This window comes from Protopterus annectens, chromosome 1.part0 (assembly GCF_019279795.1).
Source record: "Protopterus annectens isolate FY-2018-M chromosome 1.part0, PAN1.0, whole genome shotgun sequence".
Lineage (NCBI taxonomy): Eukaryota > Metazoa > Chordata > Ceratodontiformes > Protopteridae > Protopterus > Protopterus annectens.
The window spans coordinates 1245307333-1245331234 of record NC_056725.1 but is presented as its reverse complement, the minus strand read 5'-3'; the positions used below and the strand labels follow the sequence as shown (position 1 = coordinate 1245331234).

Below are 23902 nucleotides of genomic sequence, written 5' to 3'. Positions count from 1 at the left end.
AACTCATTTTTGGACTGTTTTGATTTTTCCTCTTGGGAAGTTTTACTTTTGCCATACCTATTCAGTACGCTGCTTAATTACAGAAGAATGGAATTATTTTTGTTTTCTTCCCAACACTCATTAGGTAAGATAACAACTGCATTTTACATCCAGCCTTTACTCAACAGATGCTTCTATTTCATGTTTAATTCCAAAACATGTCACTAGCCGAAATATATATTCATCTGAACAAGTTCCCAAGTCAAGGTTCACAAGCTATTGTAAGTAAATAAATTAAAAACTGAAGACTCAAACTCCACTGGCAGCAATGAATATCCATAGACAAAAGACATATCTTTTGTCTGCGGATATTCATCACTGCTGGTGGAGTTTGCTTGAGTCTCAAGTAAACAACTTACTCATAAAATCCTTTTATTTTCAGTCACTTGGTGGTTTAAATGATGTTAGGACAGACATGTCAGTTGCTGGAGCCATCTGCCAACAAGATGAGACTGTGGAGTGGGGAGGTATGCGCTGCTGAATTATAACTGTATCTGCATGTGTGTGTGTGTATGTGTGTGTGTGTGTGTGTGTGTGTGTGTGTGTGTGTGTGTGTGTGTGTGTGTGTGTGTTTGTCTATATGCATAGGGGATCATTGCTAAACTCATTTAGTGCAGGAACAATTGTGATAGCTGTGCAATGGACTAGAAAATGTAGGAAGTTGTTTACTGACTAGGATGGTAAGCTACTAACTCCGGCACCGACAACGTGTATCTGCAAATGGATTTCAGTCGAAGAAAGATGGAAAGTGAAAATATAATGCACATAAGGGGAAGCTTCTTTCTTTGATGGTGGGCAGGGCCTTGAACAAATCATTCTGGGCTATAATGTCAATGGGAAGGAAATGGGTAGGATGCATGAAAAATCCCCTCTTCTATAGTGAAGGGTTATGTTACATTAGCCCACATGCCCCATGCAATATGCTGCAATAACAGCCAGTGGTCCACACTTATCCTAAAGATTAGTACTGAAATAACACACGGCGGTCCATACTAATCCTAAAAGTTAGTACTGCAATAATCCTCAGTGATCCACATTAATCCTGAAGATTACTAGTACAGCAATGCACAGTGGTCCATACTAACCCTAAAGATTAGTACTGCAATAAAGCACAATGGTCCACACTAATACTAAAGTTTAGTACTACAGTAATGAAGAGTGGCCCATGCTAATCCCGAAGATTAGTACTACAATAATGCACAGTTGTCCACACTAATCATAAATATCAGTACTGCAATAAATCACAGAGGTCCACACTAATACTAAACATTAGTACTGCGGTAATGCACATTAATCCTAAAGGCTCACTCAGCAATTTAGCCATAGTTATCACAGATACAGCATTATGTATGTGATCTGCACTGTACTCTCCTGAAGTTTGTAGCTGTTTACTTCCATGTCATGATGATTGCATTACTCGTCACTGTTCTGCTGCACACAACAGCAACATCTCAGTACCATTGTTTTCTATTATGTAGACCCTTCCTAGAAATTCACTTCATTAGCACTCATTAGTATCAGGCAATAAATATCATAAAGTTACAGTTTATCTCATCATATGTTGCTAGACTCTTAGCAATAGGAACATTAAGACAATGCAAGGAATGTCTCATACTGACAACTGTTTATTTTTTTTTTCTATAAATGATTCCATTTGTGAGAGGTGCAAGGATCTACTAACCTTAAATGACTACTCCATGTTACTTATAAAAATGTCTATGTCAGTGTACTGCTAAATAAATGCATTTAGACTTCGATTACCTTTGAAAACTACTGCACACCAGATTGGAAATAATATTAACCAGATCCTGAAATAAAGCCCTATGACCCAAGGATTTTAAGTTCAATTAGTGTCCCAGGTATGGAGGAAAGATAAGGGGGAGAAAATGAAGTAGAATGATGCCTGTTCACCCCTTTTTGAAGAAGCATAAAAGTGTGCATGCCCAGGGTGCACACACTGTGCTAGAAATCTCAGTGGATATTGAAGGTCATCTGAAGGCATTTGCTTGAAGGGTAACAGGAGTTTCTGAGGGGTTCTGTCATTTGCAAGAAATGGATGATATACCCCTGCTATAGCCTATCGCACACCAAGACCTTTGGTATTTATTGATAGTACAGATTACGCGCATCTGTCACTTGGTTAGTGAATGAATTAATGTAGTTAGAATGATAGGCCAGGTGGCTAGCAGGTGCAATGGGACAAAAAAAAAGAAGTAATGTCAACCTTAGGATGTCTGCTGAAATATACTTTCATAGAGAAAGCATGTAAAGCATTTACATTTCTTAGCAATTCTTCTGGACAAGTTCTGAAAATGTTATAGCATTATAAGTCCAAAGTCCAATATACAACACTGAAAGCATAGGTGTAGGAACAAGGTCATGTTATTATGTGTCAGGAGATGGAGGGCATGCAACACATCAATCTATCTACTCTTTAAAACCTCATCTGTTCTAGAAGTGTTACAGAGAGATGTCCTTCAAATGATAAGTAATCTCCATGGTGCAAGCAATAAGTACTGCAAGCTGTAGTGTGTACTACTAGATCGGTAGGTAGGGGTTCTAATCCCACAGCAGCCAACTGTGTGTGTGTGTGTGTGTGTGTGTGTGTGTGTGTGTGTGTGTGTGTGTGTGTGTGTGTATACACGTATCCATCTGCAGCACTATGGACAAGCCCATATGGGCAATCTCTGTGCAATGGATAAAACACCTGGATGATACAGCTAGTATTACTGATAGCATTCTGACCTAGGATAAATGAATAAAGTGTATAACCATTGCTTGATTGCTGCCACATTATTTTCATTTTTAAAGAAATTCAAGGTGTTACTCTCCGTAAATAATCACTGTCAATCCAACAGTGTGATTATATTATCTAATTATACTCTGAAGCACCTCCGTTAAACTGAGATAATTCTGTGGACAGGACTGTAGCAGCAGGTAACTGATCAGTGTTGAACAACATGACGAAAGACGTATAGCCTTATAATAAGTTTTAACTAAAGATGATTTGTACTCTGCAATGTAGTAGTACTAACGTTGTTATTATTTATTTTTGAATAGGTATCTCTTTTGTTAGGGTTTGTTTGTAACAAAACCATGAATGAAAAAGGGGCCCTCAAAAACCAGCTAACCTACCGATGAAAATGAATGAACGAATAAATAAATAAAAATGAATAAGCAAATTTAAAAAAATAAATAAATAATTTCCTTACACTTGGCAGAGTGTTAGTGTGTGAGCTATTAAGTTGCTGAATTCAGTTTTCCAGTGTTGAATTTGACAATCACAGCTCCCCATAAGAAGTCACTGCCAGGATGCTTTTCATTTCTAGCAGTGCATTATGTTCTGTTAGCTTTAGAGCTTTCCTTATGGTTATGTGACTATGCAGTTAGTATAAGCAGAAGCAGTAGGGGTGCAGGAAAGCTTGCCCCCAAATGCTTTTAGTTTTGTATTTTCTTAAGATGAAACAATGACCAGTGTGTTTTTTTTTTCAGCTGAAGTTTTCTGGAATGTTATCTCAATGAAACCCAAATAATTACATAAAGTGCTTTAAGGGTCAGGAGATATAGTTTCAGATTGCAGAAGTATAAGTGAGACCTACTTATCCTTGGAACTGTGAAACTACAAATACGAATAAAAAAATATATTAATTCTGAGGTTGTGGTATCTCAATGTGTTCCCTTTTCTATGCTACAGCAATATAGGTGTTAGTATATAAAAGTAACAAGGAGTTTGGGTGCAGCTCCCTCATAGAGACAGCACACGGGTGAAGCCACATCCATAACACATGAAAGAAGTACCAGTGAGCTTCACAATTCGTTGCTTGAATCAAAGTTTGTTTTTGGAATGCCATGATTCACATTTATTTTATGAAGTGCTGGGATTCACACTAACAGGCTCCCACTTCTGATAAACAGCTGCAAGATCAGAACTAGAGAAGTAATACAGAGTTATATGGCCACTAAAGAATGGTTTATACCTGATTAGAAAAAAATTAAGAGCTATAGTGCAGTCATCTGTAATCATGCAAGCTATATGAAAAAGTGCTGTCAGCTTTAGAAAGTTAGTTATGCTTTAATGGTTATGAGTATTCACAGACTGTCAATGCAGAAATGAACAAACAGAAAAATAATTATTGTCCTCCTGAGCAGTTTCAGCAGAAAGTTTTACACTGAAGGTATCATAAACTTTTGGAAGCTTGAAAAAAAAACACTTCATGAAGCACCACCATAGTTGCAGACAATGGTCTTGTATTTGCTAAAATATAACCTTATGGTTACATATAAATCAGATGAAGAAATGCACACAGTGTGTCAAATCACTCATATGTAAAAAAAAAAAAAAGATTGTGGAGCTTTTCACAATCTTTTCCAGCAAAGAGGAAGAGTATAACTGAATTAAATCTCAGCTGCATTTCACAGCAAGAACTAATAGAGTTCAAAGGATCTACTTTAGAGGATCCTAACATAAAAATAAAGTTAAAAGAAATCATAATGAAATAATACTAACAGGTGAAAAGTGCTATTTTAAAGGAGACACAAAGTTATTGGTCATTCACTGAAAAACATATATCAGGTTGTATTTTAAGCTGTGAAGCTCCTTTTAAAAATTACTGAAACTAGACAAATTAAATAAAATCTATGCATACCTCTCAGCTGTCCAGATTTTTGCTTCATATTGTTTTGTCTGTTCTTTATAAGATTAGTGGTTTTATAGCTAATCACTGAGGACTGAAGTCACTAAATAATGACAAACGTAAGTTTCAGACTTCTTATTTTTCAGAAGATGCATGCTAACACAACACCTTTCATTCTAGCAACTTTCTAAGTTTATACGAACAATATTGAAAAATTGTCCCTATTTTTGGGCCTTTGTCCCCCATTATTTTTAGCTTTGTCCAGATTTCTAGTGCTAAGGCATTGAGAGGTACGAATCCATGTGTAGCATATAAATGTAGTTAAATGAAAAGGAAGAGTAAGAGTCATTCTTTACTGGCCTGGGCTGTCAAGTAAGGTAAGAAAGATAGTGTTATAATATGTTATTCATGATGACAACAGCATCTGTTGCAGCTGTATTCAGTGCTGGAAGACCTGAGCTGCAAAGCTGATAATATATTTATCTGAGCCAGGCTTCTTCATATTTATAAAGTGAGGACTGTTGCTCTCAAAGTGTAGAAGTCACAAAGATAAGACTCATAGAACACAGCTCCCGAGAGGAATGTAGTTCCACAGAAGGTTACTACAGCCATGCTAAACACTTCATTTGTGATCAAACCTTGTAACCCCCCCCAATCCCAGAATCTTGAACAATTCAATCGTGACTCATCCCTAGGACATATATTTGTTTTAGAAGTAGCTACAGGATACAGTACCCAGAAGGTCATTACAGAGAAGGATATTGCTCCCCAGTAAAACAGAACCTCATAAGGACATTGTATCTTGCTGAACAGTTCATATGTAACCCATCCCTTGGACTCTTATGAGAGCTGACCAGCATACTGTGGTCCACAGCCTGATTTCCCTCACTCTCATGCAATCTGTCTGGCTCAGATTAAACTATTGACTTCTAATTATCAGGGCATCTCCATTACTCCCTACCTTTTCTCTTAGTAAAAGCAGCATCACCACCAGTGAGTAGAGGTGGCCCACCTAACTCACCACCAATTGTGCATCTAATGGGGACTGGGCATCTGTATCTTGCTATGGTGAACAAACAAATGTATGTGCTATAAAACCTAACATATCAGTACAATGATTCCCACAACAGCACAAACCAGCATTAATACAAGTTAACGCAACAAAGTCTCCTGGCAGGACTTAGATCTTACTGTCTGCAACAAAGCAAGGGAGTTTATCAGGGATGCTCTGTCATTATGCTCTGTCTGTGGTACACTTAGGTTTGCTGATTTGTTCCAGATATTTCCCAATGTGCAAGAATAAGTAATTAGCTGTGCTAATACCTGCACAGTCCATCCATTCATCCATCCATCCATCTATCCATCCACAACTCCCTTTTCCCATTTTTTTTACACATGGGGTCAGGGTATCACTTCAACAGTGACAATCACCTAGAGCCAAGGTTTACACCACTCGGGGGCTAGCCCTGCCACTGTAGTTCTTCTACACCACACACTTATATGCTTATGCACACCTATGACCAATTTAGAATGTACAATCCACCTACTGCATGTCTTTAGAATATGGGAAGAAACCGGAGCACCCAGAGGGAACCCACACAAACACAGGGAGGACTTGCAGACTCGTTCTGACTAAACATATTAGCAGTTACAAAAGAGCTTAAAGGACATTAAAAATCATTGGTATGAGTTTCAAAATTCCATCCAGAGTCTTTTTACTGTCTGTATAATGTAAAATACAAAAGTAGGCATGTGTAAAATAAAATCCAGTAAGGATCTTATTACTACATGTACAATATAAAATACATCAGGATTCTTATTACTGCATGCATAACATGAGATCCAGTTGGGAGTCTTATTTCTCTATGTATAACATAAAATCCAGTTGGAGTCTTATTTCTGTATGTATAACATAAGATCCAGTTGGAGTTTTATTTTTCTATGTATAACATAAGCTCCAGGAGGATTCTTATTATCGCATGTAAAGTATAAGGTCTGGCATGCATTTTATTATTCTTTGTATAACATAAAATTCTGTAAGATTCCATTATCAAATGCATAACATAAGATCCAACAGTAGACTTATTATGACGTGCAACATTAGATTTAGGAGGATTCTTATTATTGCATTTACTGAATAAGATCCTGCAGTAGGCTCATTGTTGTATACATATGTAGAAGCATACTCATTAAACAGTGCAGACATTTAGTGAGCATTGGTCTATAAGATTTGCCTTCCATACTTCAGTTACATTTTCTTTGTATTTATTTTTTCCAAATGCAATTTTTCTTAAAGTGTTTTGCCTTGAAGGTGTTTTTTTCTATATATTCCTTTTCTTACTGTAAAGCATTGAGATCTGATGTTTTCGTGATTGTTGTTAGGTGGAAAAAGATATCAACTGAATTGTGTACTTTAAAGTATATTGCTCTTGCAAGTTTGTCTAATCTCAGAATTAGTATAAATAAATAAGGGGGCATGGTGGTCGAGAGTGAGCACAAGGTTTTCCTATAAAACAAAAAAAAGATGTTTTTAATTTTGCATTTTGTTTTACTTTTGTTCTTATGTTTTTGTTACTTTAGTTTAGGTAAGTTATTTCATATGTTGTGCATGGAGGTATCAACTATGTGAGTCAGATTAATGAATTTTACGAGATACATATTCATGGTTTCATTGTACAAGGAGTTTCATGTTGACTGTCGTGGAAGTCAACTATATAGGTTAATTCCAGGTGTCAAAAGCTAATTATTTACCAGTTATAGACATAAAGCTAAATGTCTACAAAGTATACTTGACAAAATACAAAAGCAAATGCATTTTGGTCAGTGACAGACATTTAACATGAGTGAAATAATGTCTGTATATCAAGTTAGTACACTCGCACATTTGCACACAATATCACTGCAGTGTTCTCCTGCATTATGTACACCATACTACAAAAGGAGAGTGTTTGCATTTCTGATATACTGCTCAGTCTAGAGTGAAACACAGTCTTGACTCCTAAAAGCAGTTTTTAAGCAACTGTTTAGTGCAGGTATTTTAAGTACCTGTGATCCTGCAATGTGTATCAGAAAGGAGAGTCTTTGCATTGCTGCCTTAACCACCAAAGAGTAATATACACACATTTGCTAAGTTGCTAACTGCACGCTTTCTGTGCTTTTATAGTCATTCAGTCTGCTGTACCTATTACTTCATGATACTTTTTAAACTATAGCTTGTTTCTTCACCACTGAGACAATTATTAGTGGTAAGATCCTTACATTCTTGTAGTCATTACCATAAAAGTATTCCCCTTATATTTAAATATTTATTGTGCCTTCATAATACCTTTGACAGGACTTCATACTCTCACTGAGGAAAACAATATGTTGAATTCAGAAACTCTTAACAACTTCTGTTAAGTACTAGTCAGTTATGTATTTAACAACTTCTGTTAAGTGCTAGTCAGTTATGTATTTAACAACTTCTGTTAAGTACTAGTCAGTTATGTATTTAACAACTTCTGTTAAGTACTAGTCAGTTATGTATTTAACAACTTCTGTTAAGTGCTAGTCAGTTATGTATTTAACAACTTCTGTTAAGTACTAGTCAGTTATGTATTTAACAACTTCTGTTAAGTACTAGTCAGTTATGTATTTAACAACTTCTGTTAAGTGCTAGTCAGTTATGTATTTAACAACTTCTGTTAAGTACTAGTCAGTTATGTATTTAACAACTTCTGTTAAGTACTAGTCAGTTATGTATTTAACAACTTCTGTTAAGTACTAGTCAGTTATGTATTTAACAACTTCTGTTAAGTACTAGTCAGTTATGTATTTAACAACTTCTGTTAAGTACTAGTCAGTTATGTATTTAACAACTTCTGTTAAGTACTAGTCAGATATGTATTTTTACTTTCATTAGTTGATGTGTCTCAAATTCAGGTTTTTGCACCAAACATATTTGACATACAGATCTTGACATATTCCATTCGGTTACTGAAAATTAAAATACATTAAACAAACTTTTATGAATTCCTTCCATATCGTAATTAAGAAAAGTAATAATAAAATGAATAGTAACTTTAACTAGTTACTAAAGAGCCTGGTTCCTAGGATATGCAAAAATGCAATGTCATAGCTTATATAAACTAGGGACCTTGGTTGCATTAAATAATTATTGTATCATAGTTCTCCTGGCATCCTTAACAAACATGATCTAGAATTCAAAACATGGCTTCATTTTTAACTGTGTTACTAATACTGCCCTTAGGTTGTGCTTCAGGGCTGGTAACTCGGCATGTAAAAATCCACTACCAAATAGTAGCGGACTGGAGTTCCGCTGTGGTGACCCCTAACCGGGATTAGCCGAAAGACACAACTAATACTGCCCTTCTAGATGTTGTAGAGAACATCCATGACCAAATTGCTAGCTCAGCCTTTTTGAACATGTCCACAGCATTAAGTGCTCTCTCTTATGATCCTAGACAAAAGAATCTTTTGCTTTGTGGTACCAAATAGCTAAAAAGCCAGCTGGAATAGAGATACCAGTTGGGGAGATAGAATAGTGCCATTTAGCAACCTCTGCCTGTTATGTTTAAAGTCACTCATGGCTAGGTACAAGGACCACTCCTTTTTACTCCCATTGGTAATGACATAGCTCATCAAGTGGTCCAGTATGCTTAGGAGTCTTCAATCCTTCATGCATAAAATGGAATCCCTACGATAAACACCAACCTGCAGTCCAACTTTGATTTACTGCGCTTACAACTTATATCATCTTAGCACTGTTAAGTTCAAAATGTTGCTGTTCTCAAGAAGAGGCTATTTGCCTTTATAGCATCACTATCCTGTCTGAAGATGATTCTATTATCTGCAGCTCATCAAAATCCTATCTTGCCTTATCCATTTTGGACATGTCACCAACTGAGAAAGCAACTTCAACAAAAGTACGTGTTCTCATTATTGAAAATAAATAACGGTTTGACAAACATATACATATAGCCATGCTCAAAACCAGCCACAACCAGCCAATACAGTGCTAAATCATCTCTCTCCAATGGTGCTCATTTTTCTAATGCTAATATGTATTTTTTTCCCTTCAATTCTATATGTTGGGTATCTTCTAGCTTACAGTAACCACTACTCTTAATCTCAATCTGGTACATAATAGGGTGTTTAGGTTTGCTGCAGGATATCACTGTAGACCACACTACTGCTTAGACCAGGCATGGGCAAACTACGGCCCGGGGGCCACATGCGGCCCATTAAACGTTTTGATTCGGCCAGCTAAACTTGAAAAAATGTAATAAATTAACCTTGTTAATGTTTTATTTCCCCTGCAATTCTGATGTTTCCTCACTAGATGGCGCACTCTAGATATATTGGCTTTGTTGAGGTAAAGCGTAGGCCTATTACTCCACGTTTGCACTTTACCCTTTGACCCACCGCCCCTCTATGAAGATGAGCGGACCCAAGAAAAGGAAAGTGGACAGAGAATGTCGAGTGTTCAATAAGGAGTGGACAACTAAGTATTTTTTCACTGAACACCGATCATCTGCTGTTTGCCTGATATGCCAAGAAACTGTGGCGTTTTTTAAAGAGTATAATATTAGCCGTCACTTTGCCACAAAGCACGCTAATTATGCTAGCAAGCTCTCAACAAAAGAACGGGAAGCTGCTGCTGAGAAGGTGGCAGCTAATTTGAAGGCTCAGCAAAGTTTTTTTCACCGTCAAACTGCCATTCAAGAGTCAAGTACCAAGGCCAGTTTTATGCTTTCATTCAAAATAGCAAAGGCCAGCAAACCACTGTCTGAGGGCGAGTTTTTAAAAGAATGTGTATTGGAAATTAAAGCACATGTTTTCTCCATATCCCAAGATGTGTATTTTTCCCCCAATGAGGTGATGTTTTCAAAGCATGCCATCTATCTGCTCCTGTTCCGGCCCCTGTGTCAAATGTTAGAACTCAATGTGGCCCACGAATCAAAAAGTTTGCCCACCCCTGGCTTAGACTTTTGTAATCTCATATGATTGCTGCTATAACCAGCAGCTATCCCTACTTCAGATGACAGTTGCTGATAAAGTGTTATCCTCTGCCAAGTATACTTCTTTGGCTAATGCGCTATATGGTGCAATACAGACTAATTAGAACTTTTACTGTAGAGTTAGTACAAATCCCCAAAACAGTGAATAAATGTATAGCATATTTCTATCCTACATGCTGGCAAACTCTGGAACAAGCTATATCATGCTTTAAGATACAGTCCTTAAAAAATACAGTTGTATAAGTTGAACTTACCATAACAGTAGATGTTGGAATGATCACTAGTGCAGCAGCATTAGCTATATGGGTTACATCCTGTCAAGGATACAACAGCCAGCCAGCTTGCAAACCATGAAGGCAACTTCCATGCACCCAAACTGTCAAGCAACTCAAGACAAATTTGGGAGTGAAGCCCTTCAGAGCTTTCCTGCCAGCAGAGAGAGGGAGGTAGGACTGGAAAGGACAATTCTAGGAATAACAACTAACAAAAATTAAATGTCCACACCCTAGCATAAAAAACAAACAGAGATGGAAGGAGGGGGTGGCTACTGCAGCAATGAGCATTTGTATATCTTCTCTTATGATAAGTTCAGCTTACACAGCTGCATTATGTTCTTCATATTGATCACTGCTACAGTAGCCTTAGCTATATGGGTAAATTACCACAGCTAACTATAATTGGGAGGGGGAAGGACAAGGTTCCAGGAGCCCATGGAGAATGGTCTTAGCAAAACTTGATCTAGACCTAAATATGGAATCAAGCTTATAGTGCTTTGTAAAAGTATGCACAGAGGACCAAGTAGCAGATTCTAGTATACTTCTAGAATCCAACTGCTTCCAGAAAGCCACCTATACTGAGCCAGAGGATATAACAAACCTCTTGGCTGTTAAGTTCAGCTCCAACTTTACCCCTGTCTCCCCCTCAAACTTCCCTCAGGAAATATCATCAAATATAACTCCCCCTACTATCACTAGAGAATAGGTCCTTAATGCTCTCTCTAAGACCAAGACCACTGCATCCCAGGATGCCTTCTAAATAGCATGAAACATGACCTATCAGGGCCTCTGGAATTACTATTCAACTGTAGCCTCCAAACACTCCAAACAGGTTTCATGCCTTATTAATAGAGAAAGGCAACAGTCATCCCTCTGCACAAAAGTGGGCCATCTACAGACCTTGGAAACTACAGACCCATAAGTCTCACTAGTCTTATATGTAATTCTATGGGGAGAATTATCATGGAGATGATTGATAGAGATAAAGTAAACCTCCAGACACTGGACCCAACCCAGTTTGGTTTTGTCAATAGCAGATCATGCCTACTGAACCTGGTGGACGTCTTCAAGAAGGTCACCAAAGCAATGGATGATGGCAAAGTCATTCACACTGCCTACCTTGACCTGGCCAAGGCATTTGACACAATACCCCACTCAAGTATTGTTGACAAACTCAAGAGGTTAGGTACAAACCTGTATGTCACCTTGTGGATAGCCAAATGGCTCACAGACAGGACCCAGGAAGTTAGAACTAGGGAGTCCACCTCTACAAAGAGGCCAGTCACAAGTGGAATCCCTCAAGGATCAGTCCTTGGACCGCTCTTTTTTGGCATTCACTTCTCAGAAGTCAAGGTCAATGTCAGTGGTCTCTGGCATACTAAATTTGCAGATGATTGCAAATTAGAAGCTGTTATTGAATCTCACACTGACACAAATGTTCTCCAGAAGGGACTGACACAGACATACAACTAGACTAAAACTAAATGCCAAGAAATGCATAATAGTATCCTTTGGGAAGTCATCTATCCCTGGTAACTATCACATTGACAACACACCCCTTAGAGCTGACCCAGTAGTCAGGGACTTAGGGGCACACATAGATAGTAATTTAGCCTTTGACCATCATGTGTCTACAGTGGTGAGGAAATCATTCTACGTTGCACAACTTATAAAGAAAGGTATGGCATCTAAGTCCAAGGAAGTCATAGTTCCACTGTATTTAGCACTCATCAGACCTATCATCGAATACAATGCCTCCTTTTGGTATGTACCTAACCAGGCATATCCAACAAGTGGGTACATCCACGGTGGTTCCTCACTAAAAGAATACAGGGCATAAGTAAAATGTCCTATGCAGACCACCTCAAGGCTCTTTCCCTGTATTCTGTCTCCTACAGGCTTTTGAGGGCAGATCTATGTATGGCATACAGGGCATTGTCAGACCCCACTCTGATGGACCTCCTGCATATTCACAAAACAAACAGTACCAGAATTACCTGTTCTAAAGACTTAAGCCTTGTCTATGATATAAATAGGACCTGCTGGGAGACAGGTATGTGTCCCAGAGACTACTCTGTCTATTGAACAGGCTCCCAATCCATGTGAAGCAGAGTTCCTCCCTAACCCAATTCAAGTGCAACTTGGACAATTGGATGGGAAACAAGAACTCCATCCCTGGTTTGGCATCTATGTCTCCAATGGACACAGGTAACGTGTATATGGTTCATCTCCCAGGCCCATGCTTACACTTATCAAGGGTATCAGAACTTGTCAGAGGTTTGGGATGCATGACTAGGCTTAAAAAGGCCCTTGTGGTCGTTAGCCTAGTAAACACCTATGAACCTATGAATGCATGAGATGAAGCCAAGGTCCTTGTAGAATGAGCCTTGATGCTACCTGGAACAGATTTTTTTTCATGGTGAGTGCAATAAAAAGTAATAGCCTGTTTTGGCACAGGTTGTCCCTTCTTCTTACCTTCACAATTAATGAACAACTGATTTGAAGATCTGAAAGATTTATCTCTATAAAGATAGTACTTGAGTTGTCTGTAAACAGCCAGGGTATGGAGTATCCTTTCTCCTTCATTTTTAGATTCAGGAGAGAAAAATGGGAGTTGGATAGTTTGACTTAAAGTAAACTCAGATACCACTTTTAGCATAAAAGAAGCATTAATTCTCAAAGAAAAAACTGCAATTACCACTCCTTGCAAAGTGGCTAACATTTCTTGCAGTTCTTGACATTTTTTTACTGAATCAAGAACAGCAACAACAGTAAAAAAGCTGTTCTCTTTCTCAGGCATTCTGATTTACTTGTTAACTGTTGTCAGAATGCATTGATTTGGTGCACAGCCCTTTGAATGTACCAAAGCAAGGATTGCCTGCAAAATCATTTCCCATCCATGGCATCCAGTAGCCTTTTCTTTGCTACAAGACCCAGAAAAATAACACTGTCACCTGTACATATCATCTAGGTCAAAACGTTCCATTCCTCCTAAATTCACTAGATCCCAATAGAATACTTATTAACTTAGCACTTTAACAAGGCCTCTTATAAATCTAAATACTGTTTGTCTCCATTTTCTAGTTGTACTTTCTAGTGGACAGACATGATAGAGCGTATCATAGAAAATAATATGGGCAGCAATGGCATGTGTATCCCAAGGAATTTTTGTTCTATGGGAAACCTAACAATCTGTACGTGTCTGTTTATTGAATGGTCTAATGTAAAGCATGGCTACCATATTGTTCAAGTGTTTTCCCCCATATAAAGCTGCTCACTGAATATACTAGTAGTGGAGCACTGCGGAATTCCATTTAAATGGAAGCTCACCTTTAATGGCAGGAATCACTTTGTACCCAAAAGGTAGGACCTCGTTTTTTTCATTGAATCTATAGCCAGCTATATGCTGCAGTGCTAATAGACAACATTCTGGTTTGCTCAAAGAGACTAATAGGTTGTCTGTTAATAAACTAATATTATGCTCACTATGGCATGCAGTAATGCCCTTTATTCCAGGCTCATAGGTTCAGAAGTTTATACTAGGCTAACAACCACTAGGGCACTTATAAGCCTAGCCAGGCAACCCCAAACATGACCCATAAATTTGATTTATATGGGGGTGACTTACTGACTGCTTCTGTCCATCAGAGACATAGGCACCAGACCAGGGGTGAATTTCTAATTACCCATCCATTGGTCCAAGTTGCGCTTAAAGACGGATAGGAAGCAATACTGCTTCAAATGAATGGGGAGTCTGTTCCAGAGAATGGGAATTCTCTGAGAAACATACTAGTCTCTCCAACATGTTCTATTTATGCTGAAATCAAAATTTAGGTCTTTTAATGTAGTAGTTCTGATGGTGCTTGTTTTGCAGATGTACAAAATGTTTATCAAAACAGGATCCAGGGATGCCTTGTATGCCAAGTGAAGATCACCTGTCAGAAGTCTGTATGATACTGAGTAGAGAAACAGAGCTTTGAGGCAATCAGCATAGGAAATTGTGTTCACTCCCTGTATTCCTTTTTGTAAGGAACCTTTGTGGACATTCCAGTTGCTACATGTGTCTGGTCAAGTGCATACCAAAGGGGACATTATATTCTATGATGGATCTGATGAAGGCTGAGCACAGTCATATGATGACCTCTCTGGAACTAGATGCCATGCCTTTGCTCATAAGTTCAGCAAAATAGAAGGATTTTCTTTTTACCTTGGACACATGCTGGTCAAAGTTTTAGGGGTGTTTTATTGATAACATAGTTACTCGGGGTAGATGACTTCCAAAAAGGTACTATAACGCATTTATTGGTACTGATTTTTAAGCCATGGCTTTGGCTTTGGCTTTGGCTCTGAGTACTTGTCTGTGTTTGACCTTCATGAAGGGCGTTCTCATCTTTGGGGGATTCAATGACTGCTCCCAGTTTGCAATCATCTGTGGAACTTAGTTAGCCTGAGGCCTTTGACATTGGCTTTGAAATCTGAAAAGTAGATGCCAATGAGGAGTGTGCCTAGTACAAAGCCCTGGGTGACTCCACTGGTGACAAGCCTATTTGTGGAGTAGGCCTCACTGATTCTAACCTACTAGGTCTTATCACTGAGCCATCTAGCTATCCAACATGCTATAAAGGAGTTTATACCTAGTTCCATAAGTTTGTTGACAATGCCCAAGTGCTTTTATCAAATGCTTTAGCCACATATATGCACAGTTTTCATCTCATCCATTGTATTAGCGACCTTTTCAAAGAAGTCCACCAGATTCAGTAAGCATGACCTTCCTTTGACAAAGTCAAACTGGGATGGATCCAGTGTCTGGAGAACTCTTATGCCTTTGTTGATAATTTCCATGGTAATTCTTTCCATGGTTTTACAAATAAGACTAGGCAGACTAATGGGTCTGTAGTTTCGAGAATCTCTTGAAGGTCCTCTCTTATGAAGGGGGATGGCTGTTGCAGTACTCCATTCACATGACACAAAGCCTGTTGTAAAACTATAGTTAAATAATGACTCCAGGTGTCCTGATAAGTCATATTTTAGACTGTTCAAGAGACATCCTGCGATGTTATCTAGGCCCACTTAGGCCGTGTTCTTGGCTTTACCGAATGCAGCCAGTACATGCTTCCAAGCTATTGTTAGAGGGGTTATGCTTGAGGGTATTTTGGAGGGATGGTTGGGTGACAGAGAGTAAAGCTGGAACTGAATGTGTCCATTAACAGGTTTGCTATATCACCAGGCTTGGTGAATGTGGCACCATTAACCACCAGTTCAGCACATTACTGTATGATGTCTTTGAGGTTTATGACATAGATGAAGAAGACCTTATGGTTATCTTTCACCTGGGAGGCTATATTAACCTCAGAATTGGCTTTTTTTTCCCCTAATTAGCCCTCTTAGTTGCCTATTTAGTTTAATGAGAGAGTTTTTCTCTTTATGGGAATTACCCTTCCTGATTTTTGCCATATTTTTTCCTTTTGTTGCATATCCTGCTTAGTTTGGGATGCCAACAAGGCAGTTTGTTTCTGGGACTAGTTCTGGGCTTACTTCTTGTAGGTACAGCAGCCTCTGTGCAGCCACTGGCATGACATGACTGTACAGAGTTTCTGAGAGCTATTCAGCATAGGATACTCTCTTCTGGGGTTTAAAAGGGCATGGAATTTTGACAAACCACCACTTAATAAAAGGTAAATTGCCTTGGAATGCTTTCTAACTGTTACTGGTTTTAATGGGATTATGGAGTTCATTTTGATTTTGAAGGAGACAGCTTTATGATCAGGCCTTACCAAGGAGGACGACACATTGTGGGGGCCAGTATTCTCTCATATTTTGTGAGCACAAGGCCCGGTATGTTGGAGCCTCTATTGGGCATATTCACTGTTTGGTCAAGGGTGTTTATATTTACAAATCCATGGAACCTCTGTGCCTGCAGATTTGAAGTTATGTAGGATAACCAGTCAATAGAGGAATAATTAAAGTCTGAAATCAGTAGGAGTTAGGTTGGATGGTAAGTGTCTTCAGTTTGTCCTAGTATACATTGTAAACTTCTTGGGACAAGGAAGGTGACCTATAGCTGGCTATTATATGGTACAGGATTTTTCTTCTATGGTGATCTGCATGTGATGAAACTCCAGTATGCCATTGTGTTTGACCACCCTAGAGGTATGCTTTTTACTGATGTATATTAAGACACCTCCACTTTTTGACCCTTGTCTGTGCAACTACTGGTCTAAAAGTATGGAAGGCAAAGAAACCTTGTACTGCCTGGGTACTCTTTGCCACTTTAAACCACGTCTTGGTAACTGAGCAGATGTCTATGAGGGCTTTGAGTAAGTGAAGTTTTTTATTTAGCCACCTGGCATTGAGCCTTGAAGTTGAGGTGATTTTGCTATGTCGGTAAATTTGTCAGTTTGGTATTGCCTAAAAAAGGCACTATTGGGGTGGATAAAGTTTTAGATAGTACTTGAAAGCCTAGAGGGAAAAGGTGCAGACCATCCTTGGCAGAGCAACATGGTCTGTTAACCATGTGCTCCCAAGCTGACCAATATTGGATCCCCTTAGAATGACATCAGAAAGACAGCCATTTGTTGAAATCAATCATTTTTGCTCGTATTGTAGCATTGTACTCGGTGATGGTAATATGCTGCTCAGTCATACCAGCATGGGACACATAGTTTGAAAGCTTCATAATGTCTCTCTTCATATAGTCCAAGAGGTACATCTCAGGTCATTTACACCTATGTGGATTACGATGGAATCATACTGGCACTTGTTGTATAATGACTTGTCAACATGCGTGAACTGGTGGATCCTGGCTCCATATAAGCAATTGACAATTATCTTCTCTTTGTTCAGCTTGGTTAGAGGGGCATTAGTATATCTTACAAATGAGTCCCTTATGATGGGAGTCCTGGGAAGTGTGCTTGCTTGTCTTAGGGGCTTAGTGTAAGACTCCATTGAGAGTGATAGCATGTGTAGTGTTAGGTGGTATTTTTTGAGTGCCTTTGGGCTTGCTGAGGAATAGCTTTGACAACAGGCAGGCTAGGCAATTTTTGTTGTTTAGAAAGACTGCTTTTTAGTGCCTCAAAATAAGTTAGTCAATATGTGTGTTCTGTGCTATGTGAGGTAGATGTTGTATGTATGGTTTTGATGTCCTGATGTGCATTTTTATGCAAGAGTTTAGCCTCCATTGTTATTGTGTAAGTACACCTCTCGCATACTGTGTCTGCTTCTTAAAGGATTTAAGGATTGCTACATTGTCTCTAAGATGCCTATATCCACCAAGTTCACTACAGAGAAGTCAGGAAATTGCATATCTACACTGTCCTGTCCTTTGGCGAGCTACAAGGAGTGGTATATTAGGGTTAAAAGGCTATTAAGGGTGATTTGCTGGTGCAGACAAATAAGGGTGCTTTATTGGGGCAGATTATACTTAGTACTAAATCCAACTAACTTTAATGTTTATACAATACAGAATTCTACTAAATCTGTAGGTATTGCCACTAGATGCCCAGTTAGCTTCTCTAAGCTTGTTGGCACACAAGATATTAGCTCTTTATTGCTGCTTTAGAGGGTACAGTTTTATGGACCATTCTACCAGGACAATTTGCTTTCTAGGTGTTTGCTACTGTCCAGGGCAGCTCTAACCCACACAAACACGCAACATTTTGAGCAGCATAGAATAAACAGAATACTTACTGATCAGCCCTCTAACCAATAAATTGACTATATCATGAGTTCTTTCATATATTTCACAACTCAAGACAGACCAGGCAAACACCTCCTGCCACAAAATGAATGTGAAAATGCAATAGAAGAGTCCTACAAGTGCAATGCTACCACAGACCAATTAAACAACTAGCTGGAAATCCCTTGCTGAAGGCAATTTCAAGACAGTTTCATCACATTAACAGTGAGAGAAAGAGCAAATTTGTTATAAAAAAAATCAAATACAGTGAAATGCACACTTAAAAGTAAGAAACAGTAAAGCTCACTCAATATAACTTAATGAAGTGGAATTTAGCAATCAAAGGTACTTAACTGCCTTGATGGCACTGGATACAAGTAAAACACTTTTGGAACACAGGCTAGGACTCCAAGCTTTGCTGAGCTATAGGAAAACAAGCAAGAGACAATATGTAGAAAAGGAGGTTTACTCAAGAGCAATACTGGTTTGCTGGGTGGGAACTCAGTATCATGGATCGATGGAAAGCAATGGGTGGGAAGAGTACATAAATAGCTTATAAAACAGAGAATAAAAATAAAATAAATGAAAGATGGGGTGCAGGGACGTTGGATATCAGATTGCCATAAGGATTGGAAGCCAGAGACATAGCCTTATAATGCCACCACAATAAAATCATGAGAGGGTTAAAGAGTGTAATCAGAAAATTAATACATTTTTTCTCATTTTCCCCAACCAGCAATAGCTTTTTTGGGGCCCTCACAAAGTCAATGATTAAGGGACAGGCCTCATTGTATCCATTTATACAGTCTGGGCAGTGGGGGCCACCAAACTCATAGAAGATGTATGTGTCTGAATATTCTATGATATATCTGATACCTTATTTTTGAAATGTAATAAATTGGTAGCTACAATTTTTACTGATACCCAGAAGAATAATGTATATGTCTCAGCATTATTGGATGTGTGCACAGATAAAAATCTGTGATATTTTTTACTTGCAAACACACACTCTCTCATGGACACACACACACACACACACACACACACACACACACACACACACACACACACACACACACACATACGTATAAGCCAAAGCAATGCTGGTTTTGTACTTATTTCAAGAAACAGCAATATTGTGGAACACTGGTACTGCAACAGCAGATCAGTGGCTGTTATTTAGCAGTCATCAAACAGCAGCAGGGGTAAGTCACTTTTATTTACCTCATTAAGGAGTAATGCATAGCTGTCATCATTTACGTCATTGAGGAGTAATGCATGCCTGTCATTATTTACGTCATTGAGGAGTAATGCATAGCTGTCATTATTTACGTCATTGAGGAGTAATGCATAGCTGTCATTATTTACCTCATTGAGGAGTAATGCATAGCTGTCATTATTTACCTCACTGAAGAGTAATGCATGCCTGTCATTATTTACCTCATTGAGGAGTAATGCATAGCTGTCATTATTTACCTCATTGAGGAGTAATGCATAGCTGTCATCATTTACCTCATTGAGGAGTAATGCATAGCTGTCATTATTTACCTCATTGAGGAGTAATGCATAGCTGTCATCATTTACCTCATTGAAGAGTAATGCATAGCTGTCATTATTTACCTCATTGAGGAGTAATGCATAGCTGTCATCATTTATCTCATTGAGGAGTAATGCATAGATGTCATCATTTACCTCATTGAAGAGTAATGCATGCCTGTCATTATTTACCTCATTGAGGAGTAATGCATGCCTGTCATTATTTACCTCATTGAGGAGTAATGCATAGCTGTCATTATTTACCTCATTTAGGAGTAATGCATGCCTCTCATTATTTACCTCACTGAAGAGTAATGCATACCTGACATTATTTACCTCATTGAAGAGTAAGGCATACCTGTCACTGTCTCTGATTTCAGAGATCTTTCCTGATTTTGCCTCATATTTTGCTGTATACTTCATAAAAAGTTTGATTTGCAGTAATCATTCAGGATTACAATCAGTAAATCCAGACATGTGAGTTGTATACTTTTTATTGTCCAAAAACGCATGTTGATGCATAAATTAGAATAATATTTTAAAGGTCTTCCTGATTTTGAGCCTTTATTCTGCTATTATTTTTGGCACTCAGTAGAATCCTTCAGCAATGAAGTTGAGAGTTATAGTATTTCATGTTCTGCCATTATTTATAAAATTACCTGAAAAAGAAAACCATCCCTGAAAATCAGGACCATCAGCTCTTCTTAAAAATCACTCTGGGCTGCTGATCTTTTGTGATTACCTTGCTTCTGTAAATTATCAGCTTTATACTAACAGGGTCATATAAGAGCCCTGTTCAGGTTAATGAGCAAAATCAGAAAATTAGTACATTTTTTTCTCCTCATTTTCCAAAGCCATCAGCAGTTTTTGTGGGCTCCCACGCAGTCAAGGATGATTAATGGGACCTCAGCAACCATGGGTATTGTAGGTACACTACCTAAAGCTGACTATGTTGTTATTTCTAGAGGAGACAATGTCCTCCAGCAGGGTTTATCTAAGCCAGGGGCACCGTGTCAGTGGTAAAATATTTAATGGCATCATGAAACTTGTCACTTGATAAGACACTGTTGAAATAAACAGAAATATATTTGAATTTTTACAGGAGATGTACATAAGAGTTATTACCAGCCTGATTTATTAAGTATACAAGATTGTTGCACTAGCTTTTTCTGGTTGGACAAACATGTTACAAAATATCAAGATAAGATAACTTGCTGTGGTTGGGGGGCCCTCAAGAACAGGGGGCCCTCAGTGACCACAGTGTTCACTAGTGCCTAAAGCCAGCTATTACTGCTGAGTAAAAATTTAATAATAAGGAATTGGAATTCTCTGAATATCCCTACAACTAGTGATCTGAAGAGGTTAGTGACAGAATTAAGTGATGATGAAGAAAATGATAAAACAGGCAAAGCTAGTTAGGGATTCTTGAACAAGTGGATGCTATAATTTCAATATCTTGATAAATCTGGTGATGGAACACAAGGAGAATTAAGTGTTCAATGTAGCACATAGTAAGAAGAATGTGTGCCTCCCCAGTGATGTTTTTACTATCTGGGAATTACTGAAGTATGTCAAGTAATTAGTATAGTACAATCAAGGTCATTAAAGGTTTGCTTATATTGTATGTTATGTTTATTTATTCTGTTGTTTCCTAATAGGTTTAATTATTGTATGTTTATATTGTGTTAATAAAATTTAAATGTAAAACCTCACTGTTATGCCAGTAAGGCATTTTTACAGGGGTCCTCTACCTCCTGATGTGGAGAGCTGTCCCACCACATTCTCTGCTACTTACTTATTCTGAAACTATTGTACCTCAGAATAGATAGACTGTTCCAAGGTACTGCACAATATTGGATTTGGGGATATATTTCCTTTATTCCATCTTTTTTTTTTCAAATCTTTATTAAGCATAACATCAGCAGACAATTAATCAGACAGCCAGAATTATCACATGACAACGATGACTTCAAAATGAATTAATATCACTAGTGAACATGTTAACTAACTTAACAATCATCAACAATGACTACTATACACTGGTTAGCATGTACATGCTGCTATGTTTCAAATAAAAGAACCTAGGCTGACTACCTAACTTAATACCTTGTAGAAGAAGAAGAAATCTTTAGAAGCTTGGCAAACATTTGCACAAGCATACTTAACACTGACATCAACATTCCCTCCCTCCACTACCACTCTCATGAAAACTGTGCCCACATTTTTGTAGCTCATCCACTTAAAAGCCCAAAGAGGATGGAAGTTATCTAACAGGTGGGGAAGTGCTCATCCAAAAATAAAATCTTACTAGCCCATCTTCCACCTAGCCAAAAGAGACTCTTACTTCATTTGCAAATAGCTGCAGTATTTAAGCAATAATCCACAACTGGGTGTGGAGGATACATCATGTAATGCCCACACCCAGGAGAGATTATTGCTATAATCAGCATTTTTCCTTGTTTACTGATATACAGTACATGCATATAGAAATTACATTCTCACACTTGCACAGTACATCAGTACAGTGTAAGAGAAGCAATGGAGAAGAGAAAACCTCTGTTGCTGTTTTTCATATTTTTTTCTTTTAACTGCCATGATTTTCTGAGGGACAGTGCAGAAATACAAGGAAAATCAGGTACATTTCTGATTATTTCGTTTTGCAGAACGTATCTGTTTTGCTCCTATTTCGCTCTGTCTCTCAGTATACTATATACAAATAGAAATTCTGGCAGCTCTGTAGTACTTTAACAGCCAAACTTTTTTTCTGGTGGTATGTTCTTGATTTACAATGGGCACTCTGGTTGGATTTTCCAATCAGCATACTCATTTTTGAATAGTAATGAGCAGTCACTGTATAATTGCCACCACATATGCAGTAAGCCAAAGCATCCATTACTTAAGAAATTGATCAAAGACATCAATCCTAAGGTGGGCAAGGAACAAAAAGGATGTCCTATCCATCAGGACCTTTCTGTCTCCAAATTTCTCCAACTGTTTACTTAGTCCCTCAAATAACTCCTTAACTGGGAAGCAAGAACATTACTTATAAGTCATGGTCATTCCTTCTTCCCTACAAACTGGATAGACAAATGACTTGCTAGGCCCTTGTTGAGTATCCCCATTAGGAATGCTGTGCCCCAACCCCTGACAAAGCAAACTGATCTTTCATACACACAAGGGATCTTTCACATATTTCCCTTATTCTTACTTTCAGTCTCATTCTTCTGAGGATCACAAGTTCAGTCCTTGGAATTTCAATAGGAACCCATTGAAATATCTTAGTTACACAGTACCATCACAAGCTGTGGAAAGCCTTTTCAATACTCAACAGGAGGCATAAGGAGTCTCACCACAATAACATGCTCTGCTGCCAGAAATACTCTCCAAATATCATCAAAGGTTTGCCAACCATCTAGAAATTTATAAGAGACCTTGTACTACAACTGTCTGAACCAAAAAGGCCTGTATCCCATTCAATGTCTTGTAGTCTGAGTTATGTAAAGAGTTATATGCTTATCGGATGCGAATTTCCAGGTATGAGAATTAAAAGGATGGGGGCGTATCTGCAATGGGCTAGAAACCTAATCCATGAAATGTCTTTGAAGATCATGTGAACATAGGCCTCATGTGAACATAAGCCTTCATAACTAAGTCCACAAGTAAGACTAGGCTTGGGGACTTCATAAAGTTGGCACAGAAGTCCTTTAATCAAATACAACAGTG

The 23902-nt window shown here is 38.2% G+C and overlaps 1 protein-coding gene across 2 annotated transcripts in view; it reads right to left on the bottom strand.

Annotated features, from left to right (window-relative positions):
• The window catches only part of TBX18 (T-box transcription factor 18), a 264470-nt gene that overhangs the window by 80851 nt on the left and 159717 nt on the right, over nt 1-23902 (bottom strand). The gene's annotated exons all lie outside the window — the stretch shown is intronic.